The 20,162-nt window shown below is 39.4% G+C and overlaps 1 protein-coding gene across 1 annotated transcript in view; it reads left to right on the forward strand.

Annotated features, from left to right (window-relative positions):
* Window positions 1-7,302: 7,302 nt before the first annotated feature.
* GRM5 (glutamate metabotropic receptor 5) overlaps window positions 7,303-20,162 on the forward strand; it is a 552,707-nt gene continuing 539,847 nt past the window's right edge. Inside the window, exon 1 of the mRNA XM_032397660.1 lies at window positions 7,303-7,512. The gene's annotated coding sequence lies outside the window, so the exon portion shown is untranslated. The remainder of the gene's footprint in view (window positions 7,513-20,162) is intronic.

The following is a 20,162-nucleotide window of genomic DNA, read 5'->3' on the forward strand; positions in this document are numbered from 1 at the left end:
GGAACAATAAAGTCAGATTGTAAAGTAATGTGAGAAAAAAGAACCATGATTTACTATGATACTTTTTGGTTTGCAAAGTGACTACATATATAACCAAGAGAACAAGGTATTTTTTAAATTATATTTTCCATTTTCTCATTTCCACATTAGGAAATGAGGTTTAGTAGCTTGCCCAATCCCCTCTGGCCCAAAAAGCCAGAGCCAGTTTTCAAGTGTGAATCTGTTAGGCTTGAAATCCAGTAAGCACTATGAAACACCCTTTGGGTTTGGGCTCAAAGTCTAATTAGATCTGGTTATTCACTCTGGGCTTCCAGGAAAGAAAGTGTTTTGCCTATCATGATGACAGAGTGAAGCATGGCCAATGATCACAGAGTGGAGATGTTTCCAAGAACACTGGTTGGACAGGACTTTGTCCTGGTAAACACTGACTGAAATACATATAGTTTCTCAAGTACTGAGAAATAAAGATCTTTTATTATTTTTTTTACCCAGTATCAGACAAATGAAAAAAAAAATCCTGAGGCCATATTCTAAATCTGGCCTGCTTGGAGAATAGAGAGATAAGTAACACTAGACCCATAAATTACAACTTCTTTGAGTTAAATTTCCATATTTTGCCTGGAACCTAGATTGGAGTTTTATATTAGGACCATGTAATATGAAAAAGGTTTGTATTTTTGTTGTAAAATCCTTGTTGAAGGCCTTGAGTCTTTAAGGACAGTTTATACGAGTGTCTATGGAATGATATTAGCATTTACTAACAAAAATTTTTTTCGAAGAACAAACTCATGTTCTTACATTAGATAATAATAATTTGGTAAGACATCTGCCGTCTTCTTTTTGTTTGCTAGTGAACTCATAATTAAATATTTTCTGGTAGACCACAGATCCTGCACTAGTCAAAAATACTGGAGTGTGTGTCACCTCCTCTTTCTGCATGGCTTTCATTTTCTATTTCTAGTGACTTTTATATATAATTGCCTCATTCACATAAGTCAATCAGAGAAAGACAATTATATGATCTCACTGATATGTGGAATTTAAGAAACAGGGCAGAGGATCATAGGGGAAGAGAGGAAAAAAATAAAACAAGACGAAATCAGAGAGGGAGACAAACATAAGAGATTCTTAATCTTAGGAAACAAACTGAAGGTTGCTGGAGTGGAGGGGGGTGGGAGGGATGGGGTAGCTAGGTGATGGACATTGGGGAGGGTATGTGTTGTAATGAGCACTGCATATTATATAAGACTGATGAATCACTGACCTGTACCCCTGAAACAACTAATACATTATATGTTAATTAATTGAATTTAAATCAAAATTAAAAAAAGAAAATAGTTGAAATTTATTAAATAAAATCTGATAAAATAACAAACTCCATTTTGCAGTTGAGCACATTGAGATACAGTGAAGGTTTTCCAAGCTCTAGTTCACTGACACCAATGTCTTTTGAGTTTCTAAAACATGCCAAGTGTTCTCCTGCCTCAGAAGTTCCAGCTGTTGTTCCCTATGCCTATAAACCCCTTCCTTTCTTCACTCTCACTGGTCAACCATTTCTCCCCCACCTCCAACCCACACAAACACAAACACACATGCAACATTCTTTGCATGGTTGACTCTTTCAGATCTTTAACTAATATTACTATCTCAGAGAGAATTTTTTTTTACATTTTATTTATTTTTTAATGTTCTATAGAAAGATATCCAGGCCCTTCTTCATTCCATGCTATTCTTTATAACTTACCTTGTTCAATTTTCATTGCCTGTCCCACAAGTTGCAAGACATATTAGGTTGTTTGTGTGACCCAACCTTTACTTGACTTTAAGCTCCATAAGGACAAAGACCCATTCTAGTTCATTCACCATTGCATCTCTAACACTTAGCCATGCCTGGTGCATGGTAGTTTAATAAATATACAATAAATGGAATGAACAAATCAATAAACATATATATGCTCATACACACATACTTAAGAACTTTAGGTTTTCTAAAGTCAAGCCAGTATTTTGTTCATCATTCTGTTGCAGTCTTTTTTATAGTAACAGGCAAAAAAAAAAAAAAAATGCTTAATGAGTTACTATTAAAGGAATGAAAATAAATTCACTTGGACCAATTATTTTAAAAGGCTACTTATGATATTAGTTGATGGATTCAGATAACCAGATAATTGTGAAACATTTAGGATTACAATAATCTTTTTGGAGTCTAGAACATGAGCTGGCTAAGTCTAAGAAGCACAAATGCAAAGAAAGAAGAGGGTAAGAGGTGGAGAAGTGTGCCCAGGTTGGGCACAAGGGCTGTCCCTCAGTAGTCTTGCAGACCTCCTGCAAACATTCCCATGACTTACTATCAGTGGTGCCTACTAGGAAAATGAAGGGCACTGTGTGCAATGTATACCTCTATTTATGGATTCATTTAAACATTCAAACATATTTATTGAGTGGCTTCTATGTGCTAGAATTTTCTTCTCAGTGTTTGGAATATATCAATAAAACAAAGATTCCTTTTCTTGAGGCATTTACATTTAATGGGAGGGAGGGGAATAGGTAGACAATAAAGAATAATCCTAACAAATGAGGAAATTATATGGTATACTGGACTGTATTAAGAGCTATGGAGGAAAACAGAATTGGGTAAAGGGGATCAGGGACACTGAGATCATGAGGGAGAATAGTCTGTAGTATTAAATAGGGTAGTCTGGGAAGGACTTATTTGGGATAAGATTTTAGCAAAGATTTGAAGGAGAGAATTTAGCTCAACGATTACTTGTGAACAGAGCATTCCAAGCAGAAGAAACAGCTAATGCAAAGACCATTAGATTGGAGCATGTCAAGCATGTTTAAGAAATAGCAAGGGAGTCTTGGCGGCTGGAGCAGAAGGAGCAAAGAGGGAAGAGTACTAGGAAATGAGGTCAGAAAGGTAATGAAGTGGGGACAGGTTATGTGGAGTCATGGTAAAGACTTGGGTGTTGACTCCGAGTAAAATGGAAAGTTACTGGAGGGTTTTGATTTAAGCTAAATTCCTTAAAAAACAAACAAACAAACAAACAGAAACCACTCTGGCTGCTGTGCCTATAGAGAAAAAGTGAAGAAGCTGAAAGACCAGTTTGGAAGCTATTGCTGTAAGCAGGTAAAAGATGATGATGGCTTGATTCAACACAGTATCTGTGAAGGTAGTTAGAAGTGATAGCATTCTTGGATACATTTAGAAGGTAGAGCTATTTTCTGACCAATTATCATGTGTGAGAGAAAGGAAGGAATGAATGAAAATTCCAAGTTTTATACTTAAATCAGTTATAAGTATAAATAACTTTTTCATTCCTTTATAATATTCTACATAAGATTTACAATATTTTGATTATTAATAGCTCATCCTAAGGCAAAAGAGATACCTTTGAACATTTTACGATCAAAACTTATTTTGGGGACTTAAAACATTGTTTCTTTGCTTCTTTAAATTTTAATTTTGCCTAATTCAGCACATTACCATTATGAGGTAAAGCTATATTGTAAAATGTCACTGAGCAATTCAAGTTTATATAATTGTGTTTTCCTTCTCAACTGAAAATATCACTATTGTTCAATATGGGGAATGTCCTTTGCATTTTAACTTTTAGAAGTGGATATGTCTTCGTAAACTATGTATTCCATTTATGGAGTACTTTATCATTTCTGACATGCTCTGAGATGTCTTATTTCATCCCATACTCTCCACAACCCTGGCAGATAGCAGGGCAGGAAATATGCATAGGAAATTGAAGAGTTTAAATAACTGAGTAGCCACCATGAGAACCCCTTCTTACTTAGGTTTGAGCTCACTCACTGGTGTGCTTTGAGCTAGTTCCAACTGATGAAGAAGGATGGGGAACTTAGTGTGTCCTATGCTCACTCAAAGCTAAGTAGCCCAGGCCAGGATCAAATTTGTGACCTTGTCCTTATCATCAATGCCCCAGACAACTGGGCTAACACATCATTTTGTACATCAAACTTAATCACATCTGCAGAATTCAGCTAGCCACTAGCTCCCCTTTATTTTCCTGGGAACTCTCACTATTTTTGTATTTTCTCTATACCATCTTTCTCATCTTTCTCATTCAGGAAGATCAGCCACAGCTTTGCTGGCCTGTCTACAAAGTACTAAATCTTGCTTCCTGGATTGCAATCAAAGAATCTGAGAAATTAACAATGCCACCGTCAGAGTAACAGGAAAATGTGGAGAAGAAAGATGCCATTGTGAAGATCAACAAGGTGTGGTAGGTAACATATCTTTTTCTTGTTGAATCCCGAAGCTATCAAAGAACCACTTGTTTTGTTTTCAAGGGTCTGGTGGGAAATCTACATTAGTAATGTATTCATCAGGACCAACCCCCTCAACTTGAGTGTCCTCAGCTTTCAGTCTTTCATCCAACTGCAGCAAGCACCTGGCTCCTAAAATTCAGCTAGGGAAATAAAATGGGAATAGTAATAATCCTATTACTGCAATGTCTTTCTTTTCTTTAAATTAAGCCATGCAATTAATTTATACCAATCTCTTTTTCAGAGGCAGAAATGAAGTCTGTTTTTGGAATTTAAAGATAACTTCAGCATTTTTTACAGTCTTGGTAGTTATGGGGGTGGTGGGGGAGGGAAAGGAAAGTCATTTGAATAAGTAAAACATATTTAAACATATTTAACTACTACGGAGAGAGAAATTTTAATGGATATAGAAAGAATCGTTTGTAAGAAGTGCAGACAAATGTGAAATGGCATTATTAATAAGTAATACCATTAAAGAGACCGTTCTTTCTAAGCACTCACACTTCCGAATCATCTTGGGGTTCCCTGACTTCCTGGTTCTCTGTACCCTCCAGCAGTGACGCCCCTTCTCCCAATCACTGTCAGGGGTTTAAGTGCCATCTTCAGGATGAAGCTTATTATCTACCTGCTCCCCCGGCTTCTCTCTGAGTGACACACCACCCACGCCTCCACGCACAGCCCTTCTCCTTCCGCGGCTCCCAGAGGGAAGCTGAAGAGCTGCAGAGGGAGCCCGAGGCTACTGTCGCCTGCACCCCGAGACTACGAGGCTCCAGGCTCCAGGTTACCCACAGAGTCTGTGCCCTGGTCGGCCCCCCGCCCCCAGCGCCGCGCGCTGCAGAAAGAAGTAGGAAGCGGCCCTGCGCTGCGCTTCCAGCTGCGTCTGCCCGAGCGCGGCACGTGCTCCCGGCGCTGGCGCGAGAGAGCGAGCACCACAGCCGCGGGCCCCGGAGCCGCTCTGCTTCCTGCCGCCGCTGCCTCCGCCGCCGCCACTCGCGCTCCAGCTGCAGCCCAGGCCGGCACGCGAGCGCAGGAAGCCCGCGAGGAGCGGCTGGCTGGGGGGCGCCAGGTTCAGGGCGCGCACCTGGTAAGCACAGCGCCGTTTTCTTTCTTTCAGCTCGAGAGTCACCACGGATGTAGGATACCGCCGGAGCCCCTCCCCCAGCACGGGGATGGAGACCATTCCGGCGAGGGGCGGGAGCGCGGGCGAAAGGGACCCAGGAGGGCAGGTGGTGGGCAGGTGGACGACTGGTGGAGCCAGGGACGCTGCGAGGTCCTGCAAGTTTAGAAAAGTCACCCTGCAAGGACGTGTGCTGTGTGAATCAGACACGAATTTCTAGTCGGGAGCGCAGGCTACCGCAGCGTCGCTCCAACGAGAGGTTTATGAAGATCATTTTGCTTTTATTTCCATAAGTGAGGGACTTAAGTGGGCTTGTTTCCATAGAAAACCAACTAAAAAAATCAGAGGAGAAAATAGAGATCTGAGCCAAAGGAGGCGTTTGGATTTCGATCTCTCTCACTCTCTTTCTCGCATACCGATACATGTGCACAAAAGGGTGCATAACGGGGGGGGGGGGGGGGGTTATCTATCTTTGAGACCATTAGGTGTTTGGGGGCTAATAAGAGCATTTGCTAATGCTTTACCCTGAAAAGAGTACCCTGGTTGGGTGTGAATGCCAGTGTTCCATTTCTAAAATGACACTTCCATGACGGAACTAGAGGAGGGAGAGGTTTTCTAGAACAGGGGGCCATTTTTAAGGGGGTACACCTGTAACTCTGGACCTATAAGCTCAGGTTCATATACTCCCCATGGGGATAAGGAAACATCCTTACACTAGGTTTTTTTATGGAACTTTGGCAAAGGATGGGGTCAGAGAGAGGGACGGGTGGGGGTGGGGGAGGAAAGGGAGTTGAGTATGAGTGGATGGGGTGGTAGAAGGAGCGGAAGCCTGGAAGTCAGGTTTGGCATCATTGTGTTCATTTAGTACCACCCTGGGTAATTCCTGGGTTGGTCTCTAGGAAAATGTGTGACCTTGAAAAAGTCCCTTAACCTTTGTGTACTCAGTTTCTCCATTTCCTCCATTTCTGTAAAATGTAGAGATTCTTCTGTGTTTGAGGGCACAAAAGTTCCATGCAGTATTGTCTGTCCATGAGCATATGGTTTTTGGATCTGCATACAAGGAAGGAAGAGCACTCAGAAAATCCAGATAAATGAAGCTTCAGGGCATTCTCCCTCAAAGTATCAAAGACATTTGCAAGCTCCTGGCTGTGCTGTTGGTTTAATGCATGCTGAGAGGTTTGTGGAAATGGTTGAGAAGGACAATCAGACACTTAGACTATAACCAAGGGAACCTAGAGTTCTGAGTGCTGTTTGGAGAGATTCAAAGTCACTTGCTTTTTTAAGGTAACAAATAAAGAAGGAGGTTTGGTGGCAAGCTGTGAAGTTCTTTGAATCTGAGGGTTTGGGAAATAATCTGGTATTGATTCTAAAACAACGAAAATGAATGGCATCGTACTTGAAAGGTTGGGCACTCCAGATGGCAGGAAGGTTTTAGAGTGAGATCTGAGAATACTGTAATCTGGGCAGAGGGGTTAGGAGGGAAAGGAGAATGGCTGTTCTTCATGAGACAAGGGTTCCTAGACTCCTAGGAGGCAACTGGCATCTGCTCATTGTCCTTGACAACTCTGCCACTTGTTCAAGGCGGGTACAGGTTCTTCTTCCCCTCAATGCAAGCTCATTCCTAGAAGTCAGGGATCTGCATCCCAGGTGCTGAGATATGAAGGTGCACATGGGAAAACTCAAGTCCTAGGGGTGCCCCTGATCCCTTTATCATGTGAGCATCTGGCTTCAGAGCTGGTTCACCCCTCCAGATTCGACCTGAAGTCTGTGTTCCTAAAGGAACTCACTGTGCCACTTGGTGGCACCAAAAAGTTGCGCTGAGAACTCTGTTCTCTATAAATACAAACTACCACCCCTCCCTCCTCCGCAAGCTCCCCTTCCCCCCTTCCCCCCTTTCTCAGTAGCAAGGAGATTGCTGCACACGCCGCCCTCAGCTCTGCTGTTCTGTGCGCACTGAGCGCAGGAGATGAGCTTAAGATCTTCTTGGTGGGGAGCCCGGGAATGGAGAGGCCGGCTCTGCCCCGCTGATCAGCACGGCCCAACTTTATGGGGCGCTAGCTAGACTGCATCTCACTGCCCGCTGTGCAGCCAACAGGGGGGTAAGCTTGCTAAGGGTCTGTGTGCCCAAGTGTCCACGCGCCCGGGAAGGATGTAGGAGCTATCAGCTTGCTGGGTAGCTCACAGTTTGGTTTGGGAGTGGGAAGAGCATGGAACAGGGCTGGCTAGACCTTGAGCTTGAAGTCCGCTCCATTTGCTGATGGCCTTAGTTAAACCTGTTGGGAGAAAAGGCGAGAGCAATGGGATATAAAGGAGGGAATGAATGCAAGGATTGAGAAAGGGATCCTGCATGCCTTCGGATCCGAGTTCCCACTCCCTAAGGCCAGGTGTGCGTGTTTAGAATGCAGATTGTGCTGCCCCAAACCACCGGAGAGCTGGAGGGCTCAGAATTGGGAGAAGAAAAGGTGCAGAGGGAAGGAAGGAGAATCGCTTCCCAGTAGATAGGTAAGATGCCGCGACCGTGGCGCCTGCGGCAGGAGGAGGGGGGACAGCCGGTGGTGCTGAAAGCACAGCTCTCACTCAGCCTAGCGTGCTTCTTTCTGAACCCCAGTCTGCGCCCTCCTGCTCTTTCCTCTCCTGTGGATGCACCTTTCCTTTTGGAAACACAGCCTCCTAGTTACCCGGGAGTGGCAGCCTGAGTATCGTACCAAGGAGGGAACCCAGGCTACAGCGACTTGGGGAAAGAACCCCAGTCAGGTCCATGAGCTAGCTGGTGACCAGAGCCTAACCCAGACTTGGGACCTCACAAAGGGAAGTGAAGAGTCTGCCTGGAAGGCTCTTGGAACTAGTGCTGGAATTTCCAACTGCCCTCATTTCCCTTCGGAGCAGGTGCTGTGGGGAAGGGAAATTGAGGAGAGGTTAACAAGAACTTGTGCTTATTTAGGCACAATCCTGGTGCTGCCTCAGCTGAACTGTAAGCTTGAGTAACCAGACAGATTCTCCAACACCTTACTTCCCGCTAAGAAATTGAGACAGGCCAGTGGGAAGGCACTACTCCCTTCCACCTTTTTCTTCATTCCCTACATATTGTTTTATTGTTCTGAGTCCCTTGAGACTGGGGCAGAGCTAATCTGTATTCTTAATGTTGGCTTCTGGCCATTTGAGACAGCCAAGTTAACATTGCCTTTTACTATGTTCAGCCTCTTCCCCCAGTGGGGCTAAGCCAAGGTTTTCTGTAGAATCCTCTTAGTTATAAAACATTCTAGACATTCTTTTGAGTTTTGGCGTGTTCAGGCATGCTACCTCTTGTTAGGTGTGCTTTGTGACCCTCATTACCATCATAGAGCACAAGGAATTTTCTCCTTTAATTTCTCTCTTATATCTATGAATTACACATTTAAGAATCAGTTGTGACTATTTCTGTCCTTTATAGATTTCAGTTTCTGTTTAGTTTGGGACTTGAAAATATTGCTTCCTGAACTCATCAGGTTAATGCACATCCTACAAAGCCTTCTCCAGTGGGGACATTTTCAGCACTCCGGACAGATCCTTCAGGGTTTCTTAGGAGGAGACTGTGGGTACAATACTTTCCACGTAACTGCTTCTTTTAAGAGAAAAGCTTTCCCTAGTCATTTACACTCTGCTTGACAAGATGTATCATTTGGATATTTTCATTGCACCCCTTAGATCTCTGTTATCACATGGCAGTATTTTGGCTGTGGGCTGTACTCAAAGAGAAACCAAACTGCAATGTTGATTTGTTAAAGGATTTATTCAGATTATTTGGGAGAGGGGGTGATGTTTGAACAATCCAAGTACTTACTTCCATAGGGAGACACAGGCCTCTGCCATCACTTCATAGTCCATGTATAGACATGGTGACAAACACCAAAGTGAAAACTTTGTCCAACCAACACAAAATATGGATTACTTTTGTGACTAAAGGATTTTAATAATTCTCATGTTCTCATTTTTGTTCAAAACACATTAAAGATTTTATAGGAGTCTTACATTCTCTTTTATGGAATTTTTCAGAGCATTTTAGATTTAAAAAAACTAAAGTAAATGGCAATAAAGCATAGGTGCAATTACAGGTAGAAAATATGAGATAACACTAATAATGAAAAATATTGTACTTATTTGTATACCATTCTCTCCCAGGCTTTCTGTCCTCATGGGATGAAGAAAGAGATGCATCCAACTATTCTTCCTTATACTCTTTGCTCTGTTATTTTAATAGGCTATAAACTAACTTTATAAAATACTGAGGACTATTTTTTTATTTATATTGGGATATGCTAAAGCTAATCAGTTTGTTTGGAGTTTGGTTATGCTGAAGGTGTATTACTACAAAGCAGGAACATCCTATAGTTTAAAAATATGTGTTATTTTTAAAATTCAGAGAAATATTAATGCTTTCCTGAAGCATCATTTAGTCATTATTTTCATTAATGAGTGGAGCTAAGGAGGACGTAAGATAGGAGCATCAAAAGAAATATTTTTTAGTTCATGATGTGAAAAATAAAATTTGAATTTTGATTTTGAATTTTCAACTATTTGTAAAAAGCAATATCTTCTTGGTATTTCTTCATCTCAGCCAGTTAAAAAGTAGTTCTAAAAAACATTATGCCATAGGCTTGCTTTCATTTCCTTTAAATTAACAGAGGAAGAAAAAAAATCTAGATTTTATCAGTTCTAGTCTTGTTTGAATTATATATCAGAAGGGGAACCAAACAAAAGTCTTGGTTCAGGCTCATCCCTGCTCCAACAACTACCCTTTCTTGAGCATGTCGGGCACCATGCCGCGCATTGATGTTATTTAATCCTCATAACAATTATGCAAGGCAATATTTGTTCTTAGTTCTCTGTTGTTAAAACTGAGTTGTTGTTTTTTTTTTTCCTTCCACTGTCATATGACAAGGAAATGGGAAAAATAAATAAATACACACATCTGATTGGTTTGGAAATCAAACTACCCTCTCTCATTACATTAGGTAACTTTTTTCATCTATGGTGTGGCTAAACATCATGGAATTGTTTTGTTGTGGTTTCCAGTGAGTTGTGGTATGGTTGGGAGGGCAGACCGTTGCACAAGATTGCCTGAGTTTGAATCCCATCTCTGTATGGGATTACTAGCTATGTAACCTAGGGTGAGTTACTTAACATTGCTCTGCCTCTGCTTTCCTCATTTTTCAAATGGGGAGTGGGGGGGCGGGGGCGGGAGGGGGCACTTGGGTGGCTCAGTCAGTTAAGTGTCTCACTCTTGATGTTAGCTCAGGTCTTGATCTCAGGGTCGTAAGCTCAAGCCCCACGTTGGGCTCCATGCTCCATGCTGGGCACGGAGCCTCTTTAAAAAAAAATGGGGAACAGGTTGTAACACTCTAAGGCACATTGAATAATTACAGTGAATTAATTGTACAAATATAAGCAAAGTTCCAGACCCACAATTAACGGTGTAGAAACGGTAGTTGTGACTATTAATCTCATCTAGGCCTTTGAATATCAAATGTTTCCTAGCTTTCCCTTGTTCCTGAATTTAATCTTCTCAGCAACCCTGTAGTTGGTACATAATTGCTGTTTCAAATATCTTCTCTTATTTTAGTCAAACTAATTAGGAAATTTAAAGGAAAGATTTAGATGTGAAAAAATGTATTTAATGTAGATATTATTCTGTTGGTCTTAGAAAAATATCAGACCTATGAATAATTCCCTAATGATCAGTTTTCACAGTAACTCTGGCTATAGGCCATTGCTCTTAAACTTTGCTCTTAAACTTTATCCTCTTAAACATAAATGTTCTGAGGAAAATTAAAAGATCATAATCATAATGGTGCTAATGGGCAATGTAATAATAATAATAATAATGTAGCCTGTTTACATTTATAATATTTTACAGAGAAATAATTGAAAAATATTTCTTAAAAATCAATTTGCCTTAAAACACAATAATGTAGATCTCTTTAAAGACTGAGAAAAAAGTAAATAACATAATAATTACCTTTTTAAAAATAAAAATGAGATTCTGAAAAACCAATGTATAATTACTGTATAAAATATTCTTTGTCTTGTTAAAATTAAAATGAACTTGATATTTCATATTAAAAATGGTCTTGGAAATGATAAAGTGTATCACAAGATCTCTTCTCATTCATTTATTACAACTTATGGCTACTCAGAACCATGCTTATTTAATGTAAGGCAATATCATCCTTCACTCTCAGGGTTTAATCTGTATTTTTCAAATTGAAATTGCAAGTTGAAAACAATATAATACAGCCAGAAACAAGTTACAAAGTAAAGAAGGGATAAGACAAACCTATTCCAAACTACTCCCCTTAAATTATTAGGATGTTTCAGGAAAAAGTGTTCTGGGACTGACAAATCCAGATGATTAGCTCTTAGTTATATTCTTTTTTGATGCTTATGTAGACCTTGCCAGGATATAAATCAGCAGTTTTCAGCTGGGGATGACTTTGACCTGCAGGGGACATTTGACAGTGTCTGGGGACATTCTCATTTGTTACAACTAAGAGGAGGTGTGTTTGCTATTGGCATCTGGAGACTGGGGATGCTGCTAAACATCTACAATGCACAGGACAGTAAACCTCCACAACAATATGTCAACAGTGCTAAGGTTGGGGAACTGTGATCTAAATGATTCCAGGAAATAGAGTTACCTCTATTTACTTAGTTGGTTTGTATGGCTTTTAAATGTAGTTGGCTGGCATTACATAAACTTGTAATGGAAAGCAGAGAGAGTCTACAGAATGTTTTGCAATCAATGCATGAGGTTTAACCAGCCAACCCATTTGGTCTTTTGGGAGACATTATCATCTGATTATGTTGAGTGTGGGCTTTGGAGCCAGAGAGAGTTGGGTTCATGTCCTGATTCTGCCATTTATATTAGGTATGAGACTCCTGGCACAATTCTTCACCTCGAAACCTCAGTTTCTAAAGATATTTAATATAGGTAGTAATCATACCTACCTCACAGGGTCATTTTGAGACTTATATTAAATAATGCTTATACATTATTTAGCACAAAGTAGTCACCCAATAAATATTAGCTATTAATAAGTAACTAGAGATCGAGTTAGAAATGCAAAAGCACATTTTCAAGCACCTGATGATAAGTAATATAATATGCACGATAATGCTTTACAGTCTTTCAAGGTATGCCATAAATAACAAGAAAGCAGCTGAAGGCTGCAAAATGGGAAGACGCCTGGAATCCCTGCTTGATAATTAAATTGAGACTAGTTAACAGTAGATTGCATCATTTTTATTGCTTTGCTGTAGAAGGCTGTTTCAGGTCTTCATGGACTACTAAACCAGTTATTTAATGATTTACAATGATTTAGTGAGTTTTATTCTAGTGCCAGCACCTTTTAATTAATGCAGAAAATAACAGATTTCACTTTTGTACAATGTTATTTTATGGCCCTTTTTGGTTTAAGAGGGTTTTGTTGAAACTATGGCATATTTTTGGATCTGGGCTAAACAGAGAGGGTGATGGGCTTTCTTGTTTACAAGGTCACAGATGTGTGCTTGCGATAGCTACAACAATAGAGCTTTCCTAGACTATAAAGCTCTTGGTATCATACCTCAAAGTGTCTCTTATCTATGGGATTCACTTGTTTTCAGGAAAATACATCAAATGCATTCATGGCATATGCAATATTGACACCCCTGTCTATTTGGTATGAGGCTATTGCTCGGGCAGAAGGAATCATTTTAGTGTTGATGTCCTGAAATGTGTGATTTGCTTGTGTGGGGATTAAGTTATATAAGAGACATCTGTGCCAGAAAGATGGTCAATGTTTGAGAAGATTGTTGAAAATAAAAGACAATGTGAGCTGTGAATCTGGTTGCAGTGTAAGTTGCCATTTATGCAGATTCTACCCACCAACATTTTTTCTTCATTTAGGATACAATAAGACTGTATGACCGGAAGCAAAATACTTTTATGCATATTAAATATGTGTCTACTGTTTTCTATAATGGGGTAGTGATTAATTTTTTTATGCTATGAGCCAAGAAATATACTATTGAATAAAGCAGACTGGTGGTTCTGAAAATAAGACCCTAAACCAACCTATTATGTAAGTTACACTATTTATGTAAACTATCATTTACTGCTTTTGATTGAATTAAAGCTCTCCATATTTTAGGTTGTAGATCTATAACATTTTGAAAGCTTTTTAAGTCCTATTCCTTATCTATAACAAGAACCTAATTTTTTTTTTTTTTGCTACCAATCTATAACCTCTACTACCTCAGAATTATAACTTAAAGCAAATAATTTATTCTCTTGGAGACTATTTCCTGATACATGACATGGGATAATCAGATGTTCTTGGCAGTAATTTTGTTGTAGGTTGAAGTGGGATTAATAATGGGAAAAGATTCTGTAAACTGAAAAAGTAATATGGTATTACTATTTCCCATCCTTTTTTTTTTTTTTCTCCAAGACTCTTGTTAAGTAAATGAATATACCTCCTGGTGGGATAGCTAAGGAGAAATGGCCTCACCCATGAACTTGTGTAGGAAGTTGATGTTACCTTTTAAAATCTAAATTGATAGTAAAATGTGAAAATGCTTATGCCAGCAATATCATGCATTTGTCCTATAGAAATACTTTCAAAAGTAAGTTAAGTACAATATTATTTATAACAGTAGGAAAATCTATAAACAATCTAAATATCTACTAATAGGAGATAATTAAATAACTTTTGGTATAATAATATAGTTGAATGCTATGCAGTTGTTAAAAAGAAATGGATGTTCTGAGTGTGAATCTTGGCTCTGATAGTCACTTGCTTTAGAATATTAACCAAACCATCCCATCTGTCAGAGCCTCAGATCTCTCATCTATAAAATATGCATAAAATTGTTTATCTTACACCTTTTTATGACAATTGATATTTCACGTGAAACACTAAACATAGTGCCTAGCATGTGGTAATCTCTCTCTGTATTTTAATTATTGTTATTGTTGTCCCCATCAACAAAATGAACCAATATGGAAAGATATTTACAATATATAGAGAAGAATAAAATATATTGATATAGATTTCATACTAACACTATTTGGATTTTAAAATATGATAAAAAAATTATATGTTTAGAAAATAATGGAAGAGCAGATACCAAGTTGTAGAATGTGATTAAACCTGGGTTTTGAGATGGCATTTTGCTGGGTTCTGGTCCCAGGCCTGCCAAAAATTATTTAATCTTTGTGAGTCTCAATTAAACTGAGTTATCTACAGGGCTCTCTCTAGTTCTGTGATGCTATTTTCCTTAATATTTTGAAAAGCCATGAGGAACACTGAAGGTTTCTGCCTGCTACGTTGTCAGTCCCTGATTCTCTTTTTGAGGACCTCTGTTGCCTGAGCCCATTGGATGAGGGAGTTTTATTATCCATCTTTCAATTTTCCAGGGTGGGGCGAGGGATGCTATCTTGGAACCTCAATCAGGTAGTTGACCAGAAAGCCCAGTGGAGGCAATTCACTATATTATTCATTAAGCAGAATTTATTGAACATCTGTTTTGTGCAAGGATTATACCAGGTGCTGTATAGAGTACCAATTTAACCTTTAAGGGATCCAAAGTCTGTTGGAAGATAAAACATGTATAAATAGCTATAATATTAGCTTAGTAATAAATACAAAGTATCAATAAAAATGTCACATGAATTCAGGGAATAGAGCAAATACTACAAGGTGAAGGATCTGGGACGATTTTATAAAAGGACTATTTTAAAATATTATCTCATTCAATCCTCATTAAAACTCTTTAGAGTGATACTGTTGTCATTCCAATTAGGCTCAAAGAGGCTAAGTGACCAAGGGCACATAGCCAACAAATGGCAGTATTAGGATTCAAACCCAGGTCCGCTTGATTCCAGCCCATGCTCTTAAAAACTGCCATAAAGGCTATTGAAGCAAGAGTAGGTAAGGGATCAGAAGCAGCATTAACAAAACCATTGGGTAAAGCAGTGTATACCTGGAGGGAACACAAATTTGCTTGACTAGTAGACTCCCAAGGAAGGGCAGATTCAAAGGAGATAAGAGCCACAGGGGACACTGGGGCAGAAATTTAGAAGGCAGATATCCCTCAGTCCCACACTTAAACTAATATCACAAATAATATATTTTCACAGTAAATGTAGAAATTTAGAAAACATAGATAAAGGCAAAGAAGAAATGAAAAGTTACACATATTCCCACCACTCAGAGAACATCCTATTAATGTCAGTGTGTATGTTTCCAGATCCCTTGCATGCATACACACTCAGTATTTTATATTTATATCATATTTATATTTTAAATTATATCAAAAATTTTTCCAGTCTCCTTTGCTGGTTTCTCCTTATCTCTGGGAACTTAACCATTGGAATTCCCTAGGACTCAGTCTCACAACTAGTTTCCCTTCTATTTGCACTTTCTAGGTGATTTCATTTAGTTTCATGGTTTACAAAAAATAGTACCTGGATAGTGATGCCTCCCCCATTTATATCTCCTATGCAGACCTCTCTCAGAAATTTAGCCACCTATATCCAGCTGCTTAGTATCTAAAAATTGACACATCAAAACTAATTTCTGTTAAGTCCACGCAAATCTGCTCCTCCGCAGGTTTCTCCACCTCAGTCAACGTGGTACCATCTTTTATTTGCTCCTGCCGAAAACCTTAGTGTCTTCATTGAGCCTTATCTTTCCTTCACATCCCAAGTCAGATCTGACCGCATACTTTTCTGCCCAATCTTCCACTAATTCTCTCCACTGATAGGGCCATGTCTCCTGATCCAAGCCCCTGTCATCTCTCCCACCAGGATTTTTGCAGTCATTTCCTAACTGCCCCCTCAGTTCTGCCTTTGTGCCTTAATTCTTGTTGAAATGCTGGTCATTGCGTGTCTGCTTTCTATTGAAAACTCTTCTGGAAAATCACTTTCATGTGATATTAAAGCCCAGTCTGTTAAAGTCCAAAAAGAATCCACATGATCGTACTATCCCTCGACATCACTTCCTCTCTCCCCAGTTTTACCGCACTAGAGTCACACTACCTTCCTTGCTGTTCCTTAACATACGAAGCAGAAGTCTGCGCCAGGGGCTTTGCATTTGATTTTGCCTTTACCTAGAATGTTCTTTCTGTAGATATTTGCACGACTCATTCTCTTACTTCTTTTAGGTCTTTACCCAGATTTTACTTTTAACATGTATACTTCTTTGGCTACATTATTAAAATTTTCTACATCTCTGACACTTTCTGTCTTCTATCCCTGCTCTATTCTTCTTTTTAACCCTTATTACTGTGTACATACAATATTTTACCTCCTTATGTTGTTTATAGTCTGACAACCCCCTTTAGAGTATAAGCTTTAGAAGGGCATGGATGTATGTCTGCTTTGCCCATAACTGAAACCTCAGGGCCTAGAACAGTGCTTGGTACATAATAGTTACTTGATAAACATGTATTGGACAAATGAATGATGGTGCTAGAGCTAGTGTATACCTCACTGGTCTATTTGGAATTTATGTTCGATTAATTTCTGGTATTTGGGGAGCATATGGGATCATTTGTTTAACCTTATAGTAAGCTAAGTTGTAGCACAATTCTGTCAAGTTTCCAAGTCATAATTTATTTCAGAATGTATTTTCCAGATATGTGAGCTTCATAGCTAATATTGATAAAATACAGCCATTTTGTGCATCCACAGCAGATCATGAAGCAGTCATTGCTTTATAATCTGGCAGGCCATAATCTAGTGGGGGAAGCCAGGGCAATATAAATACCTTTGTACTAGACAATCATACACATTTCTACATTCTAAGTACTGAATCATTTCTTTTCCTGGAATTTTCTTCACCCTCTGTTTTTGTTTTTAACTAATTTATTTATTTATTTTTTGATGTAGTGTTCCATGATTAATTGTTTGCATATAACACCCAGTGATCCATTCAATACGTGCCCTCTTTAATACCCATCACCAGGCTAACCCATTCCCCCACCCTCCTCCCGTCTAGAACCCTCAATTTGTTTCTCAGAGACCATAGTCTCTCATGGTTCGTCTCCCCCACTGATTTCCCCCCTTTGTTTTTCCCTTCCTACTATCTTCTTCTTTTTTTTTCTTAAACATGTAATGTATTATTTGTTTCAGAGGTACAGGTCTGTGATTCATCAGTCTTATACAATTCACAGCGCTCAGCATAGCACATACCCTCCCCAATGTCTATCACCCAGCCACCCCATCCCTCCCACCCCCCACCACTCCAGCAACCCTCAGTTTGTTTCCTGAGATTAAGAATTCCTCATATCAGTGAGATCATATGATATATGTCTTTCTCTGATTGACTTATTTTGCTTAGCATAATACCTTCTAGTTACATCCACGTTGTTGCAATTGGCAAGATTTTGTTGTGTGTTTTTTTTTATGGCTGCATAATATTCCATTGTGTGTGTGTGTGTGTGTGTGTATATATATATATATATACACACACACACACACATATACACCACGTCTTCTTTATCCATTCATCTGTTGATGGACATCTAGGCTCTTTCCATAGTTTAGCTGTTGTGAACATTGCTGCTATAAACATTGGGGTGCACATACCCCTTCAGTTCACTACATTAGTATCTTTGGGGTAAATACCCAGTAGTGCAATTGCTGGGTCGTAGGGTAGCTCTATTTTCAACTTTTTGAGAAGCCTCCATACTGTTTTCCAGAGTGGCTGCACCAGCTTGCATTCCCACCAACAGTGTAGGAGGGTTCCCCTTTCTCCACATCCCTGCCAACATCTGTCATTTCCTGACTTGTTCATTTGAGCCATTCTCACTGGTGTGAGGTGGTATCTCATTGAGGTTTTGATTTGGATTTCCCTGTTGCCGAGCGATGTTGAGCACTTTTTCATGTGTCTGTTGGCCATTTGGATGTCTTCTTTGGAAAAATGTCTGTTCATGTCTTCTGCCCATTTCTTGATTGGATCATTTGTTCTTTGGGTGTTGAGTTTGATAAGTTCTTTATAGATTTTGGATACTAGCCCTTTATCTGATATGTCATTTGCAAATATCTTCTCCCATTCTGTTGGTTGTCTTTTGGTTTTGTTGACTGTTTCCTTTGCTGTGCAAAAGCTTTTTATCTTGATGAAGTCCCAATAGTTCATTTTTGCCCTTGTTTCCCTTGCCTTTGGTGATGTTTCTAGGAAGAAGTTGTTGCGGCTGAGGTCGAAGAGGTTGCTGCCTGTGTTCTCCTTTAGGATTTTGATGGACTCCTGTCTCACATTTAGGTCTTTCAACCATTTTGAGTCTATTTTTGTGTGTGGTGTAAGGAAATGGTCCAGTTTCATTCCTCTGCATGTGGCTGTCCAATTTTCCCAACACCATTTGTTGAAGAGACTGTCTTTTTTCCATTGGACATTCTTTCCTGCTTTGTCGAAGATGAGTTGACCATAGAGTTGAGGGTCCTTTTCTGGGCTCTCTATTCTGTTCCATTGATGTAGGTGTCTGTTTTCATGCCAGTACCATCCTGTCTTGATTGCAGTTTTGTAATAGAGCTTGAAGTCGGGAATTGTGATGCCACCAGCTTTGCTTTTCTTTTCCAACGTTCCTCTGGCTATTTGGAGTCTTTTCTGGTTCCATACAAATTTTAGGATTATTTGTTCCATTTCTTTGAAAAAAGTGGGTGGTATTTTGATAGGGATTGCATTAAGTATGTAATTGCTCTAGGTAGCATTGACGTCTTCACAATATTTGTTCTTCCAATCCATGAGCATGGAATGTTTTTCCATTTCTTTGTGTCTTCCTCAATTTCTTTCATGAGTATTTCATAGTTTTCTGAGTACAGATTCTTTGCCTCTTTGGTTAGATTTATTCCTAGTATCTTATGGTTTTGGGTGCAGTTGTAAATGGGATTGACTCCTTAATTCCTCTGTCTTCTGTCTTGTTGTTGGTGTATAGAAATGCCACTGGTTTCTGTGCATTGCTTTTATATCCTGCCCCTTTACTGAATTCCTGTATGAGTTCTAGCAGTGTTGGGGTGGAGTTTTTTGGGTTTTCCACATAAAGTATCATATCATCTGCAAAGAGTGAGAGTTTGACTTCTTTGCCGATTTGGATGCCTTTTATTTCTTCTTGTTGTCTGATTGCTGTGGCTAGGATTTCTAGTACTATGTTGAATAGCAGTGGTGATAGTGGAATTCCTGTGCTGATCCTCACCTTAGGGGGTCAGGGAGCTACCCTACGACCTTAGGACCTCAGTTTTTCCCCTTTGAGAATGATATTCGCTGTGGGTTTTTCATAGATGGCTTTTATGATATTGAGGTATGTACCCTCTCTCCCTATCCTCTGAAGAGTTTTGATCAAGAAAGGATGCTGTACTTGGTCAAATGCTTTTTCTGCATCTAATGAGAGGATCATATGGTTCTTGTTCTTTCTTTTATTAATGTATCACATTGATTGATTTGTGGATATTGAACCAGCCTTGCAGCCCAGGAATAAATCCCACTTGGTCATGGTGAATAATCCTTTTAATGTACTGTTGGATCCTATTGGCTAGTAATTTGGTGACAATTTTTGCATCCATGTTCATCAGGGATATTGGTCTGTAATTCTCCTTTTTGATGGGGTCTTTGGTTTTGGGATCAAGGTAATGCTAGCCTTGTAAAATAAGTTTGGGAATTTTGCTTCCATTTCTATTTTTTGGAACAGTTTCAGAAGAATAGGTATTAGTTCTTCTTTAAATGTTTGGTAGAAT

This window comes from Phoca vitulina, unplaced genomic scaffold (genome assembly GCF_004348235.1).
Source record: "Phoca vitulina isolate PV1807 unplaced genomic scaffold, GSC_HSeal_1.0 scaffold101, whole genome shotgun sequence".
In the NCBI taxonomy this organism is placed as follows: domain Eukaryota; kingdom Metazoa; phylum Chordata; class Mammalia; order Carnivora; family Phocidae; genus Phoca; species Phoca vitulina.